This window comes from Neovison vison, chromosome 1 (genome assembly GCF_020171115.1).
Source record: "Neovison vison isolate M4711 chromosome 1, ASM_NN_V1, whole genome shotgun sequence".
In the NCBI taxonomy this organism is placed as follows: Eukaryota; Metazoa; Chordata; class Mammalia; order Carnivora; family Mustelidae; genus Neogale; species Neogale vison.
This window is the reverse complement of record NC_058091.1, coordinates 159,827,848-159,851,575: the sequence shown is the minus strand read 5'-3', so window position 1 is coordinate 159,851,575 and position 23,728 is coordinate 159,827,848. Positions and strand designations below refer to the sequence as shown.

Sequence of the window (23,728 nt, the reverse complement as noted above, 5' to 3'; positions counted from 1 at the left end):
TGAATACCCAACTTTTGTAGCAACATGGACGGGACTGGAAGAGATTATGCTGAGTGAAATCAGTCAAGCAGAGAGAGTCAATTATCATATGGTTTCAATTATTTGTGGAGCATAACAAATAGCAAAGGGAGTTAGATAGGAGAAGGGTGTTAGGGGAAATTGGAAGGGGATGTGAAGCATGAGAGACTATGGACTCTAAAATCAATCTGAGGGGTTTGAATTGGTGGCTGAGTGGGAGCTTGGGGTACCAGGTGGTGTGTATTATAGAGGGCATGTATTGCATGGATCACTGGGTGTGGTGAAAAAATAATGAATACTGTTATGTTGAAAATAAATACAAAATAAATTTTAAGAAAAAGAATAATTTTTTTCTGAAAATAAATAAATTGAAAAAAAAATTCAATTTTTGCTACACAAATTGTCCATTGTAGATATAGTGCTATCATTGGTCACCGCTTAAGATTTTATTTTAATTCCAGTTAGATGATATGTAGAACAATATTAGTTGTATGTTTATAGTATGGTGATTCATCACTTCCATACAACACCTGGTACTCATTACATGTGTATTCCTTAATCCCTGTTCCCAATTTAACCCATTCCAATGATCCTACCTTAAGTGACTTTCTGCTCTTTCCTTACAGTTACAGATATGTTTATTGGTTTGCCTTTCTCTCTTTTTTCCCGCTTTGCCCCTTTCTTTCCTGAATTCACATATGAGTGAAAACTTAATGATGTCTTTCTCTGACTTATTTTGCTTGGTGTAATACTCTGTAGTATTCGTGTCACTGCAAATCATAAGAATTAATTCTGTTTTTATGGCTTAGTAATATTATATTATATACTTACATATCTGATATCTAATATGTATTACATATATATGTATAAATATCTATAGATATAACATATGTTATCAATCTATGGATTATATCTAGGTATCTATAGAAACATACATATGTATAGATATAATTTATATATAGATCTATACATATATACACATACATATAGATTTTGGAATGGTATATATATATATCATATCTTATTTAGTCATTCATCTGTCCATGGACAACTGGACTCCTTCCATATTTTGGCTACTGTGGTCTAATTTACTGTATTGCTTAGGTTCCCAAACTATTGAGAATATCTGTGGCTTTTAGACTTCAGCCCCACATTTAGTAAATTATTTGAAACAATAAAAAAAAATAAAAACGAAAAATTACCACAAAAATAGAGTGATTGGTAACATATACTTATTTTTTCAAATATTTATTATTTATTTTCTGGATTAATGAAATCTTCATCTTAAATCCTGGAATGGCATTATTCTTCAAGAGTCTACAAGGAAAAAATAATGGACTGCGAAACAACAGGGCTAGTGACAACTTTGTTACATCTTTACAGAGAAAATTCTCTGAATTATTCTTCTCAGGGTCCCCATCACCTTGTTTCTCAGGCTAAAAATGATCCAGTTGAACACTAGGGTCAGGATGGTGTAGAAGACAGCAAGGACCTTTTCCTCTGTGGGAGAATGGAAGGATCTAGTGCATAAATAAGTGTGAATAAAGGGTGCAGAGTAGAAAGTCATCACAGTGAGATGGGTGCTGCAGGTCAAGGAAACACAAGGAAGAGAGTGATGCTTACAAAAACTGTGTATTCATAGACCCAAGTGTCCATGCAGGCCAGAGTCAACATGGCTGGGACATCATAAAATAAATTGTTGACGGCTCTGGATCTATAAAAAGGGAAACAGAAATCATATGCAGTGTGGGCACAGGAGTTGGTTGAAGCCATCGTCCAATATCCTCCTATGATCACAACACACTCTTTTGATCATAAAAGTAGCAGAGTGAAGAGGAAAGCAAATTTATGCATAGGCCACAGAGGTCAATAGTAATCATTCTGCATCAAATAAATCAATGAAGAAGAAACTCTGAATTGCACACCCAATGAAAGAAATACACTTATTTCCAGACTGATAACCAGAAACCATCTTGGTAACAATACTGAAGATGTAGTTCAGGTCCATGAGGGACATGACTAAGTAGGAAATACATGGGTGTGCGTGAATGGGTGTTCAGGAGGATCAGGATGAACATGGACAGGTTAACAAACAGAGCCATTAGGAAAATAAGAAAACTGAGAGTGAAGAAACACAGGCCAGTACTTGATGGTGGGAATAACCCCAATAAGAAGAATCAGTTGTTGTTTGGTTAATATTTTCCAAGGGGACAGTAACTTAATTTTCCATAAATAGAGATACATAGTAAGTACAGAAAAATAATCTCTCATTAATTAATTATTTTAGTTCCACTGTAATTTGTTCAGGACACATTGCAGCTCTTAAAATAATTAACACCTATTTTGAAAAAAAAAGTCCTCATAGTTAAAATATTGATGCCATGTAAATGTCCATCTGAAAATACTTCATGGAAATGTGTAAATTTGTAAGGATAATATTTTAGGGGACTTTTTTAAGATACACATATTTTATTTTCCTGTGTCAGTTTAGTTATTAATAACATGAGGTTTTATAATTGTTATGTATGCATTATAAGGCAATGTAAATGCATAAATTATACATGCATACTTGAATATATTTTATTATACTTTGGCAGTGATTTTTTTTTTCATTTATAATTAAACCCAAAGATTTCTGAAAGTATAGTAATCTTCTCAGGTCACTCTGTATATATATATATATATTTTTTTTTGTTTGTTTGTTTGTTTGTTTGATCATTTGGTTGTTTTGGTACCAAGACTTAGTATCTGCTTCTTTTTCCCCAAGAAATCTAATGAAGTGTTATTGACAACAATAAATTATAGGAAGTAGATTTAGTCCTCCTCACTCAATATTCAAATGCTTTAAAAAAACCCATTCCTGACAATTTTCTCTAACATTTTATTGTAGCTCCTTGACTCAGCTTACACTGTCTGAAAACATCTGTATTGTTCTTCTGCTCCTCAATAATTATATGACTTTATGCATTGCTTTATGGCATTTTTCCTTTTTTCTGCTTGACCTCTTGCTTTTGTGTACTTGAAACTCTTTCTATTTTTTGATACATGTAAGTTTAGCTCCTATATGTATCATATTCTGTCATAAAACTCAACAAAAATAATAATAAAGCATGAGAGACTATGGACTCTTAAAAACAATCTGAGTGGTTTAAAGGGGCGGGGGTCGGAGGTTGGGAGAACCAGGTGGTGGGTATTAGAGAGGGCACGGATTGCATGGAGAACTGGGTGTGGTGCAAAAACAATGAATACTGTTGCGCTGAAAAATAAAAAATAATAATAAAGCAGTAGATCTGCATAAGTTAAAATAGAGTGGGAAAGAGAATAGAGGGTGGAATTGGAGATAAGAACATTTTGGGTGAACACATTTTAAAAAACAGACACTTAAAAGGAGTTGGAAAATGACATTTTGAGAATATTCTAAGAAGGAGTGGAGGGTATCTTCTCCAGAAGGAATACCATTTGGGATGAAAGACCAACATATTATGCATACAAAGGACTATATGCTTCAGTCTCATACTTTTCTAGGACCAAAGCCATCAGAATATTGAGGAATTCTTTATATGAAAGATAGATACACTCACACATATGTATGCTGAATTAAAAATTATTTACATAAATTCCTGGCTGTGGGTATTAAGGAGGGCATGTATTGAATGGAGCCTTGGGTATTGTGTATAAACATTAAATCTTGGAACACTGTAAAGATAAAATTAAATTTAGAAAAGGATAAATGTAAGAAACTTTAAAAAAATCTGATTTTTTCAGAGAGATGTGAGAATTTATTAAATACAAAGTAAAAATGTCATGTGTTTTACAGAATAAAGTGTCCAGTGACAATAAAAACCTTTTCTAAATAAATGCAAATAATTACAATAATAAATTTAACAAAAGTGTCAAAAGATAAATTGATGAGAATCAACCAGAAAGCAACAGTGAAATGCAAAATCTGACACTTAGGGCAGATAAGAGAATGAGAGGAATAATATAAGATGACCCAACATATACTTATGGGCTTTTCTGTAAATGCATATGACATCACTTTTTTTTGGCAAAACGTTTATTTATTCTTAAGTTAATATTATAAAAAGAGCTTTTCTCTAAACCAATATATGAACTACACTAATGAAAGATGAGGTAAAGAACACAAAAAAATAACATAATTAATCTATTGAATAGTAAGTTCTTGAAAATACTAAATATTATTTTGAAAACAATTTCTTAATAATCCCCAAAATGAGGTAGACTGATATCCTAAATTCTCCTTGAGGGAAATTATGGTAATATAAGATAAAATATATGTAGTCATGCATATAAAATAACACATTTCACAATACTGCTGTATATTTTATATGTGGACAATACATTCTAGAAGATGAAGCAAAGCTCTGGATGCATATCCTAGGACATATTGTGGTGTGTGACTATGTTGAGAGATTGGGGAGGGAAGGGGAAAACGTTGATGTTGTAGGAAGGGGCTGACTCTATCCACACTGGCCTGAGTTACAAATCATGGGCTGGCATTTCAGATTTAGGAATCAAGCATTACAGATGAGCATATTGTTTAAAATATTGATGAAGTACTAGGCAAAATTGTAAACGAATTTGAAGTATTTGCCCTGGTGTTAAGAGGCATAAGTTATGGAATCGTCATTCTATCCTGTGGTTTTTTGATGCCATGTACATCCATTCTTGGGGTAATATACTAAAGTGATTTTAAAAAGTTGTTTTAGTTAGTAATTTACATGTACTCAAATTATTGCAGATGTACATCTCCTTATCTTCTGTGAAATACCTTCATCAGGGTGCTGAGTCTATATGAAGAAATTGATTTTCAATTTTTGGGTGGTCACTGCCAATTTCAAGAGAAAAAACTGGGAAGCTGTTTGTATTTATAAAGTAAAGACGTACTGCATCTGACATGGAAACCACTTGAGATATTGAATATCTGGTTACAAACTCTAATGTAAAGTGTTATATTTTATGTAAAAAATAATTAGATTATTTCCACCTTATTTTAATTTTACCCAATGACATAATGAAAACTAGTCTATTTGGTTTGCAAAAGATTTGTACCTGCTTCAGTCTTTTAAACTTCACTAGAACTTTTGGGTCTGGCATCAGCATTACTGACAATAGGCAGTGAAGTAAAAGGGAAAGTGATGGTTTCTTAGTGAATAGGAGAACTAAGGCTTGAACCTGAACAAGTTCCACACATGGCAGAGAAGATAGAACTATACACTTTCTTTGACCACGTCCACAGGGTGGAACCTACCATACATCAAGATTTATGTCAGGAATTATTTGTATTTAATTCTGACCAAAGTCTCTTGTTGTTGATACAACCATCAATATGACTACAGATAGCTGATGATAAATCATGTTTCAGAGAATTAAGGGAATTCTTTGGATTTCCTGTCTTAACAGAGTTAGTAAGTAGATGCATATATTTATATATTAAACTTGTATATAAAAAGAATCCTATCTTAGCACAAAATATTTTGGGAAACAATTATGAAGGAAAATTGGTTAACAGCTCAGAACTAAATAGAAATTAAAATAAAAATATAAAATCTTAATTAAAAATACACTATAGATGAAATGGAGTCAAGAATGTATACAAGTTACTTATTTATAAATAAATTGGTTTAGTGCTTCTACATAGTCAGGTAAAGATATTTCTTGTTTCCTCTCATCTGCAGTCTTAACCATATTTTCTCTTGTTCCCTGCAAAAATACAACTTTATTCAATAGTGTAGAGAATACACATATCACTTCCAGATTCTCTCAGTGAACTGTAATTCATGTCCTGCCCTTTACAAAAGTTGTCCTAGGTGATTTTTCTAACAAAGAGTCATTCTCTTTTAATATCTCCTCTGTAATTTGCATGGTGAATGTATATATTCATTTTATTCCTACATCATAATGAAGTAGTTCCTCTAAATAATGTCATTTATAAATAATTTGCATCTTACTAGTTTTAATTTAGTTTAAGAACATTTAACAAGGATTATCAGTATTACAGATATTCTTTTTTCTATGTTTCTCATGTTCCTATTCAATTGGAAATAAAACTTGAAAAACATCTCCCTTTATTGATTCACATATTTACAGAATAAAGAGATTTTTTCAAATATAGGATCATTATTATAAATAGTGATCCAGTGGAATATCTATAAATGTGTCCTCTAGATACCAGATAATGTATAATTTTCTTCTGAAGCAAATTAATGTCAAAAAATATCATTCAGATCACTAAATGAGTCTGGTCACAATCAATTTTGTTTTGTTACTGCATAGCTGCAACAAGAATATGCATTGAACATGGGGTGCCTGGGTGGCTCAGTGGGTTAATACCTCTGTTTTCAGCCAGGTCATGATCCCAGGGCCCTGAGATGGAGCCCCACATCAGTCTCTCTGCTCAGCAGGGAGCCTGCTTCCCCCTCTCTTTCTCCTTGACTCTATGCCTACTTGTGATCTCTCTCTGTCAAATAAATAAAACCTTTTTAAAAAAGAATATACATTGAATGAAGAATTTTCTATCATTTTGCCTAAAACTTCAGAAGAATCTCAGACTAAAAAAAAATGGCACCAGTTTTCATATAAATTTGGGTTGCCTTCTCTTTTAAAGAACTCTTGTCATACTGTTGTATGAGCTTTGCAAAATAAGCTTCTTTACTCACCGAAAGGGGAAGAGTTTCCTAAAGAACCTGTCAGACCTCTTTCTCAACTTCCTTGAACCTACTGGCTGCACAGAGTCTACCACAGTTCATTGAAAAATGTGTCCATACCTGTATCTGTAATGTCCATAGATAATTATTTTACATTGCTTTCACTTATATAGGTTTTAAAGTATTGTGAAATAACTTTCCTAGAATGAATCAGATTACAGAGAGGAGAATACTCTGGAGTCTTGCCAAAGACAGTTCCCTACAATATATCTGCAATGAGTCAGACATGGAATTTTTGGTACCTTCTAATGTCTCTGTAATGGTTTCTGTTAAAAAGAATATGCAGTACAGAGTTAAGAATGCTTTAGTGACTTAGGACTTAATGTTCTTTTTAAATACTTAAGCAATATATATTTTTATTTGTTTAGATGGTCATAGAGCTTGTGCTCCTAAGGATTTTATAATACACAGAGATATAAAATTCACAGTATTAATATGTGCATGTTACCGTTGCTTCCATATATAACTTCATGAACTATCACAATGGTGAATTAGAACTGATAAATACATAGTTTGGTAGACAGATATATGAAGAGATACCCGATTTATCAGGATACACTTTGAGTTTGTATTCAGATTGAAGTGAAGTTTATTTTGCTTTATTGAAAAGCATGCTGCAGATTTTTGGAGCCAATGCTAGATCTAATGCTAGCAGTCTCTTACTAGAAATGTGAACTTGGGTTAGTGAATTAACTCTCTGAGCCCCTACCTCACAAGTAGAGCAGATCAAAATCTTGAGATATGATCCCACACTTTTAGAATGAATATTACCCCAAATTGAAAAAAAGATATTGAGACTTAGAGAGAATGTGGAGAAAACACATCACTTGAGCACTATTGATGGGGCTGAAAATCAGTACAGCCATTATGGAAAATAGTATAAAAGTTCTTCAGAAATGTAAAAGTAAAACAATTCCAAACAGCACTCAACTGGGCTTTTTGTGGAGGGCTGTGGAGGCTGAGGAGGCTGACCACTTCCCTCTTCCATGACCACCAATCCCTCCTGCCCCCAGATTCAGGAAAGAACTAGGAAATGCTTATTTTCTAACATTACTATTGAAGATTTCACTCTCTCAAGCTTTATTCTCTGAGTTTCATGTAAGCCCATGGAAATTCTACCTAATATGACTCAACACTATCCTTACAAAGACCCTAATTTATTTCTCTTCCAAAGAGCAAATTTATGAACTAGCCCCTAAACTATTTTCTAAAGTAAACAATATAACTCTGCTTAATTAGACCCCAGTTAAAATCTTCTGTTTCCAAGCTTGATCAACTCTTCCATAGATGACATGACTCATTTCCTAAACTGACAACCTGAAAATGGGAATGATTTCTGTCCAGTCAATAATCCACAATGCCTGGGCACCAGGGTGACTCAGTTGGTTGAGCGACTGCCTTCATCTCAGGTCATGATCCTGAAGTCCCAAAATCAAGTGATGCATCAGGATCCGAGCTCCAAAAGGGGAATCTGCTTCTCCTTCTGACCTTCGCCCCTCTCATGCTCTCTCTCTCTCTCACTCTTAAATAAATAAATAAAATCTTTTAAAATCCACAATGCCAAAGAGTTTACCCAACAGGACCAACAGCTCTGTGATCATGTCCTACAGGTTCATGAATTCAGTTGTACTTCTCTAAAAGAAAATTAGGCTACCTAGGCCATATTAAGCATTCTATTTTAATAGATCTTTATTTATTTATTTGACACACAGAGAGATCACAAGTAGGCAGATCAGTAGGCAGAGAGAGAGGGGAAGCAGGCTCCCCACTGAGCAGAGAGCCCGATGTGATGTGGGGCTTGATCCCAGGACCCAGAGACCATGAGCTGAGCTGAAGGCAGAGGCTTAAACTCTTGACCCACCTAGGTAGCCCTAATGTATTCTTTATTGTGTTGAAATCTCCTGCCTCTTCAGAGGGTCCATGACAGGCTCTGAACTCAAAATACATTTCCTTTCTCAGTGCATATTATGTCTGTTTCAAATTAAATTACTGTTCTAAAAGTCTCTTGTGTTGAAATCCTCACGTTTGCATGTCCATTTGCATTCATATATTTACTATATATTTTGTCAGAGAGAATATTTTTGTATTATACTTATCATATTTATATGGATATATTACCATTTAGTGTAGATTTACTTTAATTTACCATAAACTGAGATGAGTATATTGATGTTTGTAGATATCAGCCATTAATTCAAATATCAATTCTACCATATTTACTATCATTTCACAATAAATTATAAGGTACAGCAGCAATACTTTCAAGATGTCTATAATGTTTTTTTCCCAATTTATTTATTTTCAGAAAAACAGTATTCATTATTTTTTCACCACACCCAGTGCTCCATGCAAGCTGTGCCCTCTATAATACCCACCACCAGGTACCCCAACCTCCAACCCCCCGCCACTTCAAACCCCTCAGATTGTTTTTCAGAGTCCATAGTCTCTCATGGTTCACCTCCCCTTCCAATTTACCCAAATTCCCTACTCCTCTCTAAGGCCCCTTCTCCTCCATGCTATTGGTTATGCTCCACAAATGAGTGAAACCATATGATAATTGACTCTCTCTGCTTGACTGATTTCACTCAGCATAATCTCTTCCAGTCCCGTCCATGTTGCTACAAAAGTTGGATATTCGTCCTTTCTGATGGAGGCATAATACTCCATAGTGTATATGGACCACATCTTCCTTATCCATTCATCCGTTGAAGGACATCTTGGTTCTTTCCATAGTTTGGCGACTGTGACCATTGCTGCTATAATCATTGGGGTACAGATGGCCCTTCTTTTCACGACATCTGTATCTTTGGGGTAAATACCCAGGAGTGCAATTGCAGGGTCGTAGGGAAGCTCTATTTTTAATTTCTTGAGGAATCTCCACACTGTTCTCCAAAGAGGCTGCACCAACTTGCATTCCCACCAACAGTGTAAGAGGGTTCCCCTTTCTCCACATCCTCTCCAACACATGTTGTTTCCTGTTTTGTTAATTTTGGCCATTCTAAATGGTGTAAGGTGATATATCATTGTGGTTTTAATTTGAATCTCCCTGAGGACTAATGATGATGAGCATTTTTTCATGTGTCTGATAGCCATTTGTATTTCTTGATTGGAGAAGTGTCTGTTCATATCTTCTGCCCATTTTTTGATGTGTTTGTCAGTTTCGTGTGGGTTGAGTTTGAGGAGTTCATTATAGATCCTGGATATCAACCTTTTGTCTGTACTGTCATTTGCAAATATCTTCTCCCATTCCGTGGGTTGCCTCTTTGTTTTTTTTTTTTTTTTGACTGTTTCCTTTGCTGTGCAGAAGCTTTTGATTTTGATGAAGTCCCAGAAGTTTATTTTCGCTTTTCTTTCCTTGGCCTTTGGAGACATATCTTGAAAGAAGTTGCTGTGGCTGATATCAAAGAGATTACTGCCTATGTTCTCCTCTAAGATTCTGATAGATTCCTGTCTCACGTTGAGGTCTTTTATCCATTTTGAGTTGATCTTTGTGTACGGTGTAAGAGAATGGTCGAGTTTCATTCTTCTACATATAGCTGTCCAGTTTTCCCAGCACCATTTATTGAAGAGACTGTCTTTTTTCCACTGTATATTTTTCCTGTTTTGTCGAAGATTAATTGACCATAGAGTTGAGGGTCCATATCAGGGCTCTCTACTCTGTTCCACTGGTCTATGTGTCTGTTTTTATGCCAGTACCATGCTGTCTTGGTGATCACAGCTTTGTAATAAAGCTTGAAATCACGTAAGGTGATGCCGCCAGCTTTATTTTTGTTTTTCAACATTTCCTTAGCGATTCGGGGTCTCTTCTCATTCCATACAAATTTTAGGATTATTTGCTCCAGCTCTTTGAAGAATGCCGGTGGAATTTTGATCGGAATGGCATTGAAAGTATAGATTTCTCTAGGCAGTATAGACATTTTAACAATGTTTATTCTTCCGATCCAAGAGCATGGAATGGTCTTCCATCTTTTTGTGTCTTCTTCAATTTCTTTCATGAGTGTTCTATAGTTCCTCAAGTATAGATCCTTTACCTCTTTAGTTAGGTTTATTCCCAGGTATCTTATGGTTCTTGGTGCTATAGTAAATAGAATCGATTCTCTAATTTCCCTTTCTGTATTTTCATTGTTAGTGTATAAGAAAGCCACTGATTTCTGCACATTGACTTTGTCTCCTGCCACGCTGCTGAATTGCTGTATGAGTTCTAGTAGTTTGGGGGTGGAGTCTTCTGGGTTTTCCATATAAAGAATCATGTCATCTGTGAAGAGAGAGACTTTGACTTCTTCATTACCAATTTGGATACCTTTTATTTCTCTCTGTTGTCTGATTGCTGTTGCTAGGACTTCTAATACTATGTTGAACAAGAGTGGTGAAAGTGGGCATCCTTGTCTTGTTCCTGATCTCAGTGGGAAGGCTGCAAGCTTTTTCCCATTGAGGATGATATTTGCTGTGGGTATTTCATAGATAGATTTGATGAGATTCAGGAATGTTCCCTCTATCCCTATACTTTGAAGCGTTTTAATCAGGAACGGATGTTGGATTTTGTCAAATGCTTTTTCCGCATCAATTGAGAGGACCATGTGGTTCTTTTCTCTTCTCATATTAATTTGTTGTATCACATTGATTGATTTGCGAATGTTGAACCATCCTTGTAGCCCAGGGATGAATCCCACCTGATCATGGTGGATAATCTTTTTAATGTGTTGTTGGATCCTGTTGGCTAGGATCTTGTTGAGAAAATTAGCATCCATATTCATCAGTGATATTGGTCTGAAATTCTCCTTTTTGGTATGGTCCTTGCCTGGTTTGGGGATCAGGGTAATGCTGGCTTCATAGAAAGAGTCTGGAAGTTTTCCTTCTGCTTCAATTTTTTGATACAGCTTCAGGAGAATAGGTGTTATTTCTTCTTGGAAGGTTTGGTAGATTTCCCCAGGGAATCCGTCAGGTCCTGGGCTCTTGTAATTTGGGAGATTTTTGGTCACTGCTTCAATCTCGTTATTAGATATCGGTCTATTCAGGTTGTCGATTTCTTCCTGGTTCAATTTTGTTAGTTTATATTTTTCCAGGAATGCATCCATTTCATCTAGGTTGCTAAGCTTATTGGCATATAACTGTTCGTAATAACTTCTGATGATTGTTTCTACTTCCTTGGTGTTCGTTGTGATCTCTCCCTTTTCATTCATAATTTTATGAATTTGGGATTTCTCTCTTTTCTTTCGGATTAGTGTAGCCAGTGGCTTATCGATCTTATTGATTCTTTCAAAAAACCAGCTTCTAGTTTCATTGATACGTTCTACTGTATCTCTGGTTTCTCCCTCATTGATCTCAGCTCTAATCTTGATGATTTCCCTTCTTATGTGTGGAGTTGGTTTGATTTGTTGTTGATCCTCCAGTTCTTTAAGGTGTAGAGACAGCTGGTGTGTTCTGGATTTTTCAATTTTTTTGAGCGAGGCTTGGATGGCTATATATTTTCCCCTTAGGACTGCCTTTGCTGTATCCCATAGGTTTTGGACCGAAGTGTCTTCATTCTCATTGGTTTCCATGAATTGTTTCAGTTCTTCTTTGATCGCCTGGTTGATCCAAGCATTCTTAAGCAAGGTGGTCTTTAGCTTCCAGGTGTTTGAGTTCTTCGGAACTTTTCCTTGTGATTGAGCTCCAGTTTCAAAGCATTGTGATCTGAGAATATGCAGAGAATAATCTCGGTCTTTTGGTATCGGCTGAGTCCTGATTTGTGACCCAGTATGTGGTCTATTCTGGAGAAGGTTCCGTGTGCACTTGAGAAGAATGAGTATTCTGCTGTTTTAGGGTGGAATGTTCTGTATATATCTATGAGGTCCATCTGGTCCAATGTGTCATTCAATGCTCTTCTTTATTGATTTTCTGCTTCGATGATCTGTCTAGTTCTGAAAGAGGCGTGTTAAGATCTCCTACGATTAGTGTATTCATATCAATATGACTCTTTATCTTCATTAACAGTTTTCTTAAGTAATTGGCTGCTCCCATATTGGGAGCATAGATATTTACAATTGTTAGATCATCTTGGTGGATAGTCCCTTTAAGGATTATGTAGTGTCCTTCTGTATCTCTGACTACAGTCTTTAGTTTGAAGTCTAATTTATCTGATATGAGAATCACTACCCCAGCCTTCTTTTGAGTCCCATTGGCATGAAAGATGCTTCTCCACCCCTTCACTTTCAGTCTGCGTGTATCTTTAGGTTCAAAATGGGTCTCTTGTAGACAGCATATGGATGGGTCCTGCATTTTATCCAATCTGCAACCCTGTGCCGTTTTATGGGTGCATTTAGGCCATTCACATTGAGAGTGATTATTGATAGATACGTTTTTATTGACATCGAGTTACCTTTGAAGTCTTTCTTTCTGTAGAATGTCTCTATATTTCTGTTCAATGCTATTCTTGGGATTTTTCCTCTTTTATAGAACCCCCCTTAATATTTCCTGCAGTGTCAGCTTGGTGGTTGCATAGTCTTTTAAGCCTTGCCGGTCTTGGAAACTCTTTATCTCTCCATCCATTTTGAATGTCAGTCTTGCTGGATAAAGTATTCTTGGCTGCATGTTCTTCTCATTTAGTGCCCTGAATATATCTTGCCAGCCTCTTCTGGCTTGCCAGGTCTCTGTGGACAGGTCTGACGTTATTCTGATGGGCTTCCCTCTGTAAGTAAGGAGCCTCTTTGCCCTGGCAGCTTTCAAGAGATTATACCTACAATTATAATTTCTCAATTTGACTATCAAGTGTCGTGATGTTTTTTTGGAGTGTATAATCTTGGGTGGAGACCGTTCAGCCTCTTGTACATGGACGCTGGTTTCATTCACGAGATTCGGGAAATTTTCATGAAGGACTTGTTCCACGATATCTTCTAGACTTCTTTCTTTCTCCTGCCCTTCAGGAATTCCAATAATTCTGACGTTGGAACGCTTCATGGCATCATTTATTTCCCTAATTCTGCTTTCGTGGGATCTAAGCTGTTTGTTCCAGGCTTCCTCTTGCTCCTTTCTCTCTATCTGTTTGTCTTCCAGGTCACTAATTCTATCTTCTGTCTCAGTTACCCTAGCTTTGAGAGAGTTTAGATTGGATTGGAACTCATTGAGAGCATTGTGGACCACCTCCCTGGTAGCTTTGAGCTCCTCCCTAACATTGTGAACATCCTGTCTGGTCCCTTTCAGTTCGGCCCTAATCAATTCTGTTTGGTCATCCATGGCTTTCTCCAACCTAGCTATTGCCTGGATAAGTGTTAGCCTGAATTCTCTTTCCGACATATTGTCTATATTGATAGCCGTTAGCTCTGTTGCAGAAGGTCCATCCTCTGTATTTTTCTTCTGTTGGGCATTCCTCCTCCTAGTCATTTAGGTGGGAGAAGACTGAACAGATGTAGCTGGATGTATCAACTCTGGTGCAGTCAAGGTGCACCCTGGAACACTTCCTGATCTCCTTCTCAGAGAGAAGCCTCAGTCTGGGTGCAGAAGCTGAATAAATTCCCCCTTGGACGCTGGCAGTGCAGGTTCCAAGTTATAGACCCTAGGGTCGCAGGGTCTTTTGCTCGTCCCCAAAGCCAAGGCAGTGGCGGCTGTCTGGGAGCTCTTGACCGCCAGAGAGGTTCCAAGCAGCGTTCGCACACTGAGATTTTGCCGCCGGCCCGGGCTGGGAGTGCCCGGCTTGCGCGCACCTCTTTTCAGAGGCGGCTGTGGGCCGGGCGCGCGTCTGGGGCACTGAGAACGGGGCGCTGGTCCGTAAGCCGCAGGCTGGGCTTTTGCGCGCCTCTGTCCGGGGAAGAGTTTCGTGAGCTCGCGGCTTAGACTTTGAAACAATGGTGCGGGTCAAGAAGCGCCCCCGGGCCTTAGAAACCCAGGAGAGCTGGAGGGACGTGTGCTCGCATCTCGAGCTTTGTGGTAGGGCAAGTGCGCGTTCTGCAGACCGGCACAGCTCCCATTCCCTCACAGGAGCCGTAACCCCCCCGCGCTCTCTGGGGCGCGCTGGCGGCTTAGGGACCAGGAGCCTGTTTCTCCCCTGCACTCTCTCTGCCTCCGCGCCGGGGAGGCCATCTGGGAAGGGAATTAAGCCCCTGTCCCTAGCCGCCCCGATTCCCACAATTTGCCCCCGCAATCCTTTGCTCTTTTGGAGTGCTTTCAACCAGTCTCCGAGTTACTGCTGGTCCCCAGACACAGTGCACTCTCGCTCGTATCGGGGTATTACTTTTGCACCGGTCGCCTCTGGTGGCTCCCTCCCCCTTTTGTTTATCTTCCGATATCAGTCCGCTGTTCCCATTCCGCTTTACCTGCTCACTGTCGTCTTCTACCCCTGTAGAGATCCAGGCGTGTATAATTCTGATCTCAGGCTGATTTCATGGGTGATCGGAGATCTTTGGCAGGTAATCAGCTCACTTTGGGGTACCAGCTGAAATGACGCCTCTTCCTAGTACCCCGCCATCTTGTCCACCCCCAACAATCTCAAGATGTCTATAATGTTTTGTTGTGGGTTTAAAGAGAGATTCATTTTTTTTACAGCACACAAGTATGTAATCAATCCATTTACTTTTTAAGTTTTAATTGGATATCTTAATGAAAAAGGAGATATATAAGATATATAAAAATGCATATCTTTTTTATTTGATTATTTATTTATTTATTTTCAGTATAACAGTATTCATTATTTTTGCACCACACCCAGTGCACCATGCAATCTGTGCCCTCACTAATACCCACCACATGGTTACCTCAACCTCCCACCCCCTGTCCCTTAAAAATGCTCAGGTTGTTTTTTGGAATCCATAGTCATGGTTCACCTCCCATTCCAATTTCCTTCAACTCCCTTCTCCACTTCATCTCCCCATTTCCTCCATGCTATTTGTTATGCTCCACAAATAAGTGAAACCATATGACACTTGACTCTTTCTGCTTGACTTATTTCATTCAGCATAATCTCTTCCAGTACAGTCCATGTTGCTACAAAAGTTGGGTATTAATCCTTTCTGATGGAGGCATAGTACTCCAAAGTGTATATGGACCACATCTTCCTTATCCATTCGTCCGTTGAAGGGCATCCTGGTTCTTTCACAGTTTGGTGACTGTGGACATTGCTGCTATAAACATTGGGGTACAGATGGCCCTTCTTTTCATTATAGCTGTATCTTTGGGTTAAATACCCAGTTGTGTAATTGCAACATCATAGGGAAGCTCTATTTTTAATTTCTTGAGGAATCTCCACACTGTTCTCTAAGAGGCTGCACCAACTTGCATCCCACCAACAGGGTAAGAGGGTTCCCCTTTCTCCACATCCTCTCCAACACATATTGTTTCCTGTCTTGCTAATTGTGGCCATTCTAACTGGTGTAAGGTAATATCTCAATCTGGTTTTAATTTGAATCTCCCGGATGGCTAGCGATGATCATTTTTTCATGTGTCTGACAACCATTTGTATTCTTAATTGGAGCAGTGTCTGCTCATATCTTCTGCCCATTTTTTGAGATGATTGTCTGTTTTGTGTGTTTTGCGTTTGAGGAGTTCTTGATATATCATGGATATCAACATTTTGTCTGTACTGTCCTTTGCAAATATCTTCTCCCATTCCGTGGGTTGCCTGATTGTTTTCTTGGCTGTGCAGAAGCTTTTGATTTTGATGATGTCCCAAATGTTCATCTTTGCTTTTGTTTTCTTTGCCATTGGAGACATATCTTGAAAGAAGTTGTTGTGGTTTATATCGAAGATGTAGGGAAGATAGGGAAGATGTGCTGCTCTAGGATTCTGATGGATTCCTGTCTCACATTGAGGGCTTTTAACCATTTTGAGTTGATCTTTGTGTACAGTGTAAGAAAATGGTCGAATTTCATTCTTCTACATATAGCAGTCCAGTTTTCCCAGCACCATTTATTGAATAGACTATCTTTTTTCCACCGTATATTTTTTCCTGTTTTGTCGAAGATTATTTGACCACAGAGTTGAGGGTCCATATCTGGGCTTTCTACTCTGTTCCACTGGTCTATGGGTCTATTTTTATGCCAGTACCATGCTGTCTTGGTGATCACGTTTTTGTAGTAAAGTTGAAATCAGGTAACGTGATGCACCCAGTTTTATTTTTGTTTTTCAACATTTCCTTATGATTTGGGGTCTCTTCTGATTCCATACAAATTTTAGGATTATTTGCTCCAGCTTTTTGGAAAATAGTGGTGGAATTTTGATCAGAATGACATTAAAAGTATAGATTGCTCTAGGCAGTATAGACATTTTAACAATATTTATTCTTCTGATCCAATAGCATGGAATGGTCTTCCATCTTTTGTGTCTTCTTCAATTTCTTTCATGAGTGTTCTGTAGTTCCTCGAATACAGATACTTTACCTCTTTGGTTAGGTTAATTCCCAGGTATCTTATGGTTCTTGGTTCTATAGTAAATGGAACTGATTCTCTAATTTCCCTTTCTGTATTTTCATTGTTAGAGTATAAGAAAGCCACTGATTTCTGCACATTGACTTTGTATCCTGCCACGCTGCTGAATTGCTGTATGAGTTCTAGTAGTTTGGGGGTGGAGTCTTTTGGGTTTTCCATATAAAGAATCATGTCATCTGCGAAGAGAGAGAGTTTGACTTCTTCATTGCCAATTTGGATACCTTTTATTTCTCTTTGTTTTCTGATTGCTGTTGCTAGGACTTCTAATACTATGTTGAACAAGAGTTGTCAGAGTGGACATCCTTGTCGTGTTCCTGATTTCAACGGGAAGGCTGCAAGCTTTTTCCCATTGAGGATGATATTTGCTGGGTATCTTTCACAGACAGATTTTATGAAGTTCAGAAATGTTACCACTATCCCTGTATTTTGAAGTGTTTTAATCAGGAATGGATGCTGGATTATGTCAAATGCTTTTTCTGCATCAATGGAGAGGAAGATGTGGTTCTTCTCTCTTCTCTTATTGACTTGTTCTACCACATTGATTGATTTGAGAATGTAGAACCATCCTCGTAGTCCAGGAATGAATCCCACCTGGTCATGGTGGATAATCTTTTTAATGTGCTGTTGGATCATGTATGCTAGGATCTTGTTGAGAATCTTAGCATCCATATTCATCATTGATATTGGTCTGAAAATCTCCTTTTTGGTAGGGTCTTTGCCTGGCTTGGGGATCAGGATAATGCTTGCTTTATAGAAAGAGTCTGGAAGTTTTCTTTCTGCATCCATTTTTTGAAACAGCTTCAAGAGCATAGGTGTTATTTCTTCTTTGAAAGTTTGGTAGAATTTCCCAGGGAATCCATCAAGTCCTGGGCTCTTGTTTTTTGGGAGGTTTCTGATCACTGTTTCAATCTCATTACTACATATAGGTCTATTCAGGTTGTCAGTTTCTTCCTGGTTCAATTCTGGGAGTTTATAGTTTTCCAGGAATGCATCCATTTCATCTAGGTTGATTAGCTTACTGGCATAAAACTGTTGATGATAACTTCTGATGATTGTTTATACAAGCTTGGTGTTAATTGTGATATCTCCCTTTTCATTCATAATTTTATGAATTTGGGCTTTCTCTCTTCTCTTTTGGATTAGTGTGGCCAATGGTTTATCGATTTTATTGATTCTTTCCAAAATCCAGCTTCTAGTTTAATTGATACGTTCTACTGTATCTCTGATTTCTACTACATTGATCTCTGCTCTAATCTTGATGATTTCCCTTCTTATGTGTGGAGTTGGTTTGATTTGTTGTTGATTCTCCATTTCTTTAAGGTGTAGAGACAGCTGCTGTGTTCTGGATTTTTTAATTATTTTGATCCAGGCTTGGAAGGCTATATATTTTCCCCTTAGGACCGCCTTTGCTGTATCCCATAGGTTTTGGGCCGAAGTGTCTTCATTCTCACTGGTTTCCATGAATTGTTTCAGTTCTTCTTTGATCTCCTGGTTGATCCAAGCATTCTTTAGCAAGGTGGTCATTAGCTTCCAGGTGTTTGAATTCCTTCCGAACGTTTCTTTGTGATTGAGCTCCAGTTTCAAAGCATTGTGGTCTGAGAATGTGCAGCAAATAATCTCGGTCTTTTGGTATCGGTTGAGTCCTGATTTGTGACCCAGTATGTAGTCTATTCTGGAGAAGGTTCCGTGTGCACTTGAGAAGAATGAGTATTCTGTTGTTTTAGGGTGGAATGTTCTGTACATATATATGAGGTCCATCTGGTCCAATGTGTCATTCAATGCTCTTGTTTCTTTATTGATTTTCTGCTTCGAGGATCTGTCTATTTCTGAGAGAGGCGTGTTAATATCTCCTATGATTAGTGTATTCATTTCAATATGACTCTTTATCTTGGTTAACAGTGTCCTTATGTAATTGGCTGCTCCAATATTGGGGCATAGATATTTACAATTGTTAGATCATCTTGGTGGATAGTCCCTTTAAGGATTATGTAGTGTCCTTCTCTATCTCTGACTAAAGTCTTTAGTTTAAAATCTAATTTATCTCATATGAACATCACTACCCCAGCCTTCTTTTGAAGCCCATTGGCATGAAAGATTCTTCTCCATTCCTTCATTTTCAGTTTGCGTGTATCTTTAGGATCAAAATGGGTCTCTTGTAGACAACATATGGGGATCCTGTCGTTTTATCCAATCTGCAACCCTCTGCCATTTTATGGGTGAATTTAGGCCATTCACATTGAACGTGATTATTGATAGAAACGTTTTTATTGACATCCTGTTACCTTTGAAGTCTTTCTTTCTGTACATTGTCTTTATATTTCTGTTCAATGCATTCTGCCTCGCAAAGTTTCTGCGGACAGGTCTGACGTTATTCTGATGGGTGTCCTCTGCACATAAGGAGTTTCTTTGCCCTAGCTTATTTCAAGAAGGCCTGCCTACAGGTATAGTTCCTCATTCATACAATCAGATGTCTCGAGGATTTTCAAGAATCTATAATCTTGTGAGGAGACTATTCTGCCTCTAGTACATGAGGTATTCAACAAACAAAAGGACTGATAAATGTATATGACAAGAGAAAAAATAATATATACATATATAAGCAAATAATGGAAGAACCTCATCCAAAAGAAACCCAAGTGTAAGATTTATATACTATCATGACAAACACAAAAACACAGAAACAGTGGTGGAAGAAAAAGATGGGAGAGTGGTTATAAATTCTCAGTGTTGGGAGGAAGGTTGTTTTGATTCTTCCTGGTTGTATCCTGATATCTTTCTTAAAGGATCCAACTTTCCTAAGATAAAGGAGGATTAAAAATTGGTTTACCAATAGGGATAGTATTGGTTGGGGAATGGGGATTACTTTGAAGTTTAACTCTATATGAATATTAGAAAAAAATAAAAAAGGAATAATCTAGACTAAACTAAACTAAAATTTAGAAAAAAATAATAAAAATAGAAATGCAAAAGAAAAACACAGTTGTATGTATCAAAAAGTTTAGTTTAGAAGGTTATTGTGGAATTTGATGTACTGGATAGCTCACTGTGATGGTAAATATGTTAAAAATTATCTATATAAAAAATGACCCAGAATAATGGGAACAAATTAAAAATAAATATTGTCCTATGAAGTAGTGGTGATGGTTCTCTTGTAGTTTTTTTTTTTTTTTTTCTTTCCTGGTTGGTTTTCTGAGGGAGGGGCCTGCCACCTAGATTTTCAGTCAATGATGTTCCCTGAGTTATGTCCTCCAGTCCCCCTCAAAGGGGTGGGCTCTGAGGAAATGGTTTTTTTCAGGATTTTGTTCTCTGGAGGTTTTTATGTTTGTTCACTTTTTTTTTCCTCTCACCTTGACCGCTTTTGATGGTTTTTGTAGGTTTAGAGGAAAGCAAACTGCACCCTGACCTCCCTCTCAGAGAGAAGCCTCAGTCTGGCTACATAGCCCATATAAATTTCCCCTTGGCTGCTGGTAGAGCAGGTTCCGAGTCGCGGTCCCTGGGGACACAGGATCTTCTGCTTGTACCCAAAACCATGGCAGTGGTGGCTGTTTGGGCAGCTCCAGACCTCCAGACAGGTTCCAAGCAGCAATCACACACTGAAATTTATATTCCCGCTGGCCCAGGCTGGGAGTGCCTGGTCTTTCTGGGTCTAAGAGCACCTGTCTTGCTCATATCTCTTTCAGGGGAGGCAGTGGGTCATGTGCATGACTCAGGCTCTGAGAATGGGGTGCAGGTTCGAAAGCACCAGGCTGGGCCTTCACGCACCTCTCTCAGCTGAGAGTTTGGGGCATGTGTCTTAGGCTCTGAAACAATGGCACAGGTCAAAGAGCGCCGGCTGGTCCTTTGTGTACCTCTCTCAGGGGAGCATGAGGGGCACGCGCATTTCAGGCTCTATAGCAGCGCTCGCCTGTAGGCCATCTGGTGTGGCTTCCATCTCATCACAGGAACCAGACCCCAAGCAATCTCGGGTGTGCTGGTGGCTCAGGGACCAAGACCTGGTTTCTCCCGCACTCTCTCTGGCTCAGTGCCAGGCGAGGCTGTTTTGGGTCCGGGGACTTATGCCCCTGTCCCTAGCAGCCCCGATTCCCACAATCCACCCCCATGATCCTTTGCTCTTTTGGAGTGCTTTCAACCAGTCTGCAAGTTAATGCTGGTCCCCAGACACAGGGCACTCTCGCTCGTATTGGGATATTACTTTCTAACTGGTTGCCTCTGGTGGCTCCCTCCCCCTTTTGTTTATCTTCTGATATCAGTCTGTTGTTACCACTCAGCTTTACCTGCCCTTGTAGAGATCCAGACGTGTATTATTGTGATTTCAGGCTGATTTCATGGGTGATTGGAGCTCTTTGGTAGGTAATCAGCTCACTTTAGGGTACAGGTGGAAAAGGAACCTCCTCCTACTTCCCCGCCATCTTGCCTCCCCCAAAATGCATATCTTTTAAATTGACTCTAGTCAACTAAAATTTCCCTTTCACTTTCCATAGTTAAAGAAATGCTTGAATGTATTATAAATTATAATATTTTGTTAAAATCATTTTTAATAATTCTAATCATAATTATCTTAAGCATTTGCAGAAGCATTTCAATCTTAAATAATAAATAAAAATAAAAATGCCAGAAGGCATGTACCATTTATCAGCTTGCATAGATACAAACTTACTGGTTTGGAGAGCTGACATTGGTCCTCCCATCATCAATGGGATGAAGTCATTTTTCTGAGTCGACTTTGAATATTTTTCAAAGCAGTCTGTATACTTTTCTATCATTCCTACCTTTGGGATTTGAGATAACTCCATAAAGACTAAACATGGATCATGATTTCAGGACATCTTTGCGATTAAGGATTAACATGTAGTGTTTTGTGTGTGTGTTCACTTGACAATGTCCACTGAGACACAAATAAGCTGAAAATACCAATTGCTCAACATGTCCCTAGGACAAAGTTTAGAAATGAGTTCTGATACTTTGTGTGCCTGTTTTTTGTTTTGTTTAGTTTTGTTTTTTTGTTTTAGTATTTTTTAAAATAATTTATTTATTCATTCGGCAGAGATAGACACAGCGAGAGAGGGTACACATGTAGGGTAAGTGGGAGAAGGAAAGGCAGGCTTCCAGTGGAGCAGGGAATCCTATACAGGGGATCTCATGACCTGAGGAGGAGGCAGATGCCTAATGACTGAGCCACCAGGCTCCCCATGTGTATCTGTTTTAATAGTTGAGGTCAAGGTCAATCCAGAGGGTAAACAAATACACTTATTCAGACTTTTTGAATGTTATGTCTTCATGTATAAGTTCTTTCTATATTTTAGATTAATATTAAGCCCTTATTGGATATATCATTTGAAAATATCTTCTCTCAAATGGAAGATTACCTTTTTATATTGTTGATGGTTTCTTTCACCATGCAAAAAAAAAAAAACATTCTGTAGTCACAAGGGTTCAGTATGGTTTTCTGTCTCTCTTGACAAGTCTTATCTAGAAATGTATTTCTATGACCAATGTCACGTCACTAATTTCCTTTCTGAGAAATTTTTGGTTATATCCATTTTGAGTTTATATTTGTGTATGATGTAGTAAGTGGCACAGTTTAATTGTTTGCCATTAAGCCATCCAGTTGTCACAGCACCCATTACTAAAAAGACTGTCCTTTCTCTCATTGTACATTCTTATCCACTTTTTTGTAGATTAACTGACTACATATGTGTGAGTTTTTTTTCTGAGTTACTTTGTTGTATTAACCTATATGTTTTCTCTTTTGTTAATATGTTGCATTATATATATTTACTATCATATGTTGAAGAATCCTGACATCCCAGGATTAAATCCAAGTAGGTAATAGTGTATAATACTCTTCATGTACTGATGAATTCTGAGTGCCAAGATTTTATTAAAAGCTTACATAAAGACTGATATCCAGGCCAACATCATTTATGGCATTTGTATGAGGGCACTGTTGGCCTTATAAAATGAGTTAGTATGTACTCCTATCTCTTTTGGTTTTTGAGAGTTGGAAAAGTTTGGTGTGAATTTGTTTTTGTACACTTGGGAAAATTAACCAGTGAAGTCTTTTGGCTCAAGGACTTTCTTAGTTGAATGTATTTAATTATGCATTCAATATCCTTACTAGTTGTAGATGAACTCAAAGTTTATATTTCTTCATGACACAATCTTGGTAGTATGTTGTTTCTGGTAACTAGTGTATTTGTCCAACATGTAAATTTCTATTTATTAATACTGGATTCTTAATTTTTATATCTATAAAACTTACAATAATGTCCCCACTCTCACTGCTTATATTTATATTTTGAGGTTTATTTTGTTTAATTTTTTCTTGGTTAATATAGCTAAAGTTTTGTTAATTTTCAAAGAATCCTGCTTTAGTTTTGATGTATTTCTTTGATGCTTTTTCTGTACTATTATTAGTTATCTCTGCTTTAATCTTTATTACTGTTTGCTTTTGCTTTAGATTTAACTTTTTTTTTCTTTTTCTAGTTGATTAAGTTATCAGTTTCTTGTTGATTTGGGAACTTTATTTTTTTTTATTTTAAAGATTTTTATTTATCTATTTGACAGACAGAGATCACAAGTAGGCAG

The 23,728-nt window shown here is 37.6% G+C and overlaps 1 pseudogene; it reads right to left on the bottom strand.

Moving 5' to 3' along the window:
- Positions 1–1,387: 1,387 nt before the first annotated feature.
- On the bottom strand, positions 1,388–21,903 carry LOC122913352 (annotated as a pseudogene).
- Between the last annotated feature and the right edge of the window lie 1,825 nt (positions 21,904–23,728).